General features: G+C 41.0%; 1 protein-coding gene across 1 annotated transcript in view; it reads right to left on the bottom strand.

The window, feature by feature from the left end:
* LOC106523711 (vang-like protein 2) overlaps positions 1-5,156 on the bottom strand; it is a gene marked incomplete at its 3' end in the record, with an annotated part of 16,331 nt that extends 11,175 nt beyond the window's left edge. Inside the window, 1 exon segment of the mRNA XM_014017236.1 lies at positions 4,923-5,156.
* Positions 5,157-5,186: the final 30 nt, after the last annotated feature.

Raw genomic sequence — 5,186 nt, 5'->3', positions numbered from 1 at the left:
ATATAAAACAGGAGATAAAGTTCTCCTTTTTAAAATTTACTTGGTGCATTTTAGGTGTAATTATTTAGTGGTTCATATAATTCTGCTTTTATTTCTAGTTATATCAGTTTCGGTCCTCTGTACTGCAGAAGCCTGAAAATCATCTATTCATTCATATCAGGTGTGTTGGAGCAGAGAAACAATAAAACATGCAGGGCTGCGGGCCTCGAGGTCCAAGATTGCCCATGCCTGGTCTACACYGAGTTTCAGAGTTGAACAAATCTGTGTGTCTTTTCTCTAGAACCAAATGGCAATGTATACTTTTAGTTTTCTTTAAACATTAGGAATTAGGGGTGTAACAACACAGATCCTGATATATCTGTCAAATGACTCAGTTACATCAAGGCAAAACAAAAATATTGATCCATATTTTCATCATGCCTGAAGTGGATGGGTCATGGCCCATCTAACACCATCATCTGTGTTGGGCATGTGATATTCCATCAGATTAATTGCAGACTTAGGAACTAAATTAAAATCATATCTTGGCAGACTGCAGGGCCTGGTCTGGTTGAGGTTCAAACCCAGGTTTGGCGTAGTGAGYTACCAACAACAACAAGCTAACATTAGCTTACCCTTCATCCTGCCCTCTCCTATTTTGTGTTATGCTACTGCTGGGTGGTCCTGTACAACATCTGGCACTTTTCCTTCGGGTTTGATGTAGTCCAATGTTGTTTTGTCACAAATAATACTAAACAAAACCGTGTCCTGCCCACATCGAGGTGGCTCTCTGGTCAATGCAAACATAACCGGAGTCGAAGCAGAGTAAGGCCAGGCCAGGCTTGAGCCGGGACGGGCCGAAGTGGGCTTTACAAAGCAAAAACACCTTCTGAAACCAGGAAACATTGTATCATCCTCCAAACAAATCCATATAATGTTTTGTGCTAAAGCTGCTGATTTACTCTTTTCTATGAMTATCAATCTCTAAAGAGACTTCCTGAATCTAAATGAATGCTGTTAATGATAAAATTTATCTTGCTGTATTCACGTTCTTTATATGAAGGAGAACAAAGTTATCAATACATATTTGGAGGAAATGAGGTTGGGTCWTTATCCAATGGCTTTTGAGAACTTTACTTGGTCAACAAGTGGAGGATGAACAAGTTTTCATTTTTATTGCATGTTTTATTGCTTGTTTACTGATAGTTAAACACTAATTTATTTTAATGGTTTTATTATTTAATTTRTTTAGTGTTTAAACACTGTTTTATTGTATGATTGTATCCCATGTTTTCTGCTGTAGTAGCTTGGATATGTTGCAAATGAGGATGTTACCTTAATATAGTTCCAAGGTTAAAATAAATAACTCTGTCCTGAAATCTCTTTGGAGATATGATTTGAAATATGCTAGATTCTTTTTAGATTTAGCTGTATTTTCCAAAGTATCAGCATCAGCTTAGTGTCACCAATACCAASCCAAGTTTTACTCAGCATCCAATCAGAAAGGAAATCGGTGGTATTGAACATCGAAAAATAAGCAGCAGTTTGGAAGCTCATCCTTTACCACCAATCCAACTCTTTTATGTCTTTTGTGAGAACAATGGCACCTTTCACTAAACCTTTTCAAGTTGAGCCTGAGGTCCCTTCTTTTCATTTTGGTGAGATTTCTGTAAGGATCGAGGCAGAAGTTGAAGTCAACACGTCGCTGTTACACYTCTGAGCCACCGAGGGAGGAAATGACAGATTTAGAATAGGGGTTRCGTGTAAGTGTTTGTCAGTGTCGAGGTTCAAGTGTGCGCTGTAGTGTTGGCAGGCGGTCTGTGTGACCGGCAAGCCATGGGATTTGGAACGAGAGACATCTTCTGTACATCCCTAATGAGGTMCATACACTGCACTGCACGCCTCCTCTGGTTCTGTGATGTCAGCTTCAGATGAACGCASTYTGGTTGATTGGWKGTTTATGAATCGTCTAAAAACGGGCTCATCTTTCTGGATGCATTTTATGGAACTGTTCCATTCAAGACACTAAGGACTGCAAACCTTTCACTGTGCCTGACCTCTGACCAGAGSTTAGGAAAGATTACTGGAGTAATTATTTTTCAGCCGACTTTTTTTTCTCTCTACTGCTTACAGTTTAAAACTAGACTGTTCTTGGATAGAATGAATTTAATTGTGGTTGGATGAAAAGTATAAATATTCTAACACCTTATTGGTTTGGACGCGATCCATCACACCTGCCCATGACACGGGTTCAACATTAACGGGGGGTGTTCCAAGCACATAGTTCAATTCTATACCACGATCAAATCAATAACTATGTTACCATCAATTGTTATGAAAATGCTGCATGTATCTAAAATGTGAATTTACATCATAGTCTACATCTTAACGCCTTGAAATAGGCCTCTGTCTCTTTAAGAACCTCCTACCGTTTCTAACACTTCCACTTCAGCACATCGTCACAACAATGCTTCGGGCAAGGGCTGCTCTGTGGAGCTGGAGCTCAGCTGCAGACAGAGCTCGAGGGAGGAGCTTTGTGCTAATAGGCGGAGCTTTGTACCAGCAAACATTTTGGTAGCTCCACATGGCYACAGGAGATTCAGGATTTCTCAAACATACTGTACACGAATGAGTCAAAGCAACACTCTGGGTATGTTTTTGATGAGGGAATGACATTATAACATGATGTAAAACTAAAAAAACCCCACTTTTTTTCATCACACCTTCCTCACCTTTAAGATTTTATTATAACATTATCATCATTATAGATCTTTAGAAGGATTTTTTTGCTTCACCTTCCAATAAACGTCCTTTTGGGAAATTCTAGCTGCTCACTTTTACWAAATACTTGAGTACATTTTATCTCAGAAATTTACTTTTGATACTTATGAACAGTAAATGTCAGATACTTTTAAAGATTTTTACTCAAGTAATATTATTACAGATGACTTTCACTTTTACCAAAGTAAGTAATGTTATGGTAAGATACTTGTGCKATCACTCAACTATTACTTTAAGGTACTTTAAATAAGACTGCCTATGTCACTAAATATTTTCACGAGAGAACACCAGAAGAATACAGTTTAAAAAATTGTTTTGTTATTTATTTAAAATGTTCTTTTTCCAAGAAAGAAAATAATTCACCAAACAACTTCATTGGTTTTAAAAGACTTTGATGCACAAATTAAAGGCTTAAATATTTGCATTCACCCCACCAATAACAAGCAAACTGCAAACTTTAAATTTCATGCTGGGATAAGTCAATCGATTCATCAACTAAATAAGTAAGAAAAAAGTACGTTTTTGGCATGATTCTAATCTTGATCTGACCAGCAACCAAGTAACACGTTGGTGTTTTCATGGGATTCAGAGCTCATTTGACGATATTGCACTTCCTAAAAGACGGATGTATTCAGCGTCTTGTCACGAGACCACATCAAGTAGAGCACTCTCCTCATTCTGTGGTTAAAAATGGAACTAATAACCACTTAGGCTTTCATATTCCCAGTGGTGGAATGAAAAAAAAATTAGAGCTCTGCAGCTTGAGTGGAGCTGCTAATGATCTAAACGCAGAAACACAATAAAACRGTTTGTTGTTTAAAGTCTCACACAGAAAACATAGAGTTACATCTCTTGTGTGTCATTTCTCGTCTCATTTCAAGTTCGTTCACACGAGTGTCAGTTCAGTGATGGAAAGAAACATGATCAGAGTGTAAATATTAACCCACATAGCACAACTTGTCCGCCCGAGTATGGGCCCAAAAAACACTGGTCCGAAAAAAAATAAAAAAAAAAATAAAAAATAAAAATAAAAAAAGACGTCTCTTTGGTGGCCCAGATGTGGTCCATGCATGGGTCATAACCATAACCGGGCCAGTGGTGGCACGCCATCTTAAAAACAGTACCATCATTGCCAGACCCGGCCCACAAACCATTTGCCATGGCAGCTTGACCCCAGATCTGACCCCCACCGGTCTGCTGTGAGGGTGCAGACCTCTGCAGGCTCAAACACACAGACTTGGGCAACTTGTGAAGCAGCGACTAAATCCTCATTTCAGAGATGTGTTTGAGAGAACACACAGCTCCTCACAGGTTTACGCCCCACCTCTCTGCGGCCTGACTGTCAAACCCAACTGTTCCTGTGTCACCCGATCAGGAGGCGGTCAATCATATCGATCCCACTCAGCCTCTTCTCTCCCGTTTCATTCAGCACTCACTGATCCCCTGGGTGTGAGCTGTGAGACCTCCCACGTGCAGAGTGGGCACCAGAAAAACAAACAAAAAACTCTTCTTAATCTGCTTGTTTGGTTTTTACACATTTTTTTTTAAAAAAAAACTAGTCTTTTTTGTTTAAGCTCTTAAAACTTGTCAGTCTTTTATTAAAAATTAGGCTGAAACTTTTTGTGGAGCCTGCTGGTGTGTGGGGGGGCTCCAGGGGGGCCTAGGAGCCACATTGAGGCGTGGCCCCGGCTTCCAATGTTTCCTTCAAGGACGAATGCAGCTTCAGTGTTAGAAATGAATACCAGAATGAGATAAGAGGGAAACAAATATGTGATTGTTGAAGTGGATCAGTGTTGGCGCAGAATGGTTACGTTTTTACGCGCGGAGGACCAAGTGAATGTGGGGACCACACAACCCCCCCAACATGMAGTAATGCCTGCTGATCACTCAGCAAACACAACCTCCCCCCAGCCCAGCCCACCCGGGAAACGCCGACGGCTGTAAATCAGCCCAACAGCTGCCCYGATGGTGACCCCAGTCAGGACAGCCGGTGCGTAAAAAGCGCAAAACACGGAGAGGAAAGTGAAGAGAAAGAGCTGACTGTGCTTCAGATTAGTGGAGAGAATGAATAATTCAGTTTGTTAGATTRGTTTCAGTTGCAGCAGCACCAAACAGCCTGCAAAAACATAAAACTCCTGCTGAGAAAGCTCGGATGATCTTACCTCAGAGCCTCAGAGAGAACCGAACCGCGGCACAAAGAGAAGCAGCGTCACAGTTTCATGTTCTCCTCTTTTTTCTGTCTCTCTTATCTGTCTGAGGACTTCCRCCAGACTAAACCCAGAGGCTGGCTGGCATCAAGGCTTCCTGTGCACTTTGTTTTGGTTTCCAACAAGGACAGAGAGAAACGAMCTGAACAAGCAGCGACCTGCTCCTCATCTCCGCTCCGAGCATTTGAGCCGAAGAGTCCTGCTGAGGAGGGGGGGGGG

The sequence above is a fragment of the Austrofundulus limnaeus genome, unplaced genomic scaffold (genome assembly GCF_001266775.1).
Source record: "Austrofundulus limnaeus strain Quisiro unplaced genomic scaffold, Austrofundulus_limnaeus-1.0 Scaffold164, whole genome shotgun sequence".
Classification (NCBI taxonomy): Eukaryota; Metazoa; Chordata; class Actinopteri; order Cyprinodontiformes; family Rivulidae; genus Austrofundulus; species Austrofundulus limnaeus.
This window is presented reverse-complemented; position numbering and strand designations above follow the sequence as displayed.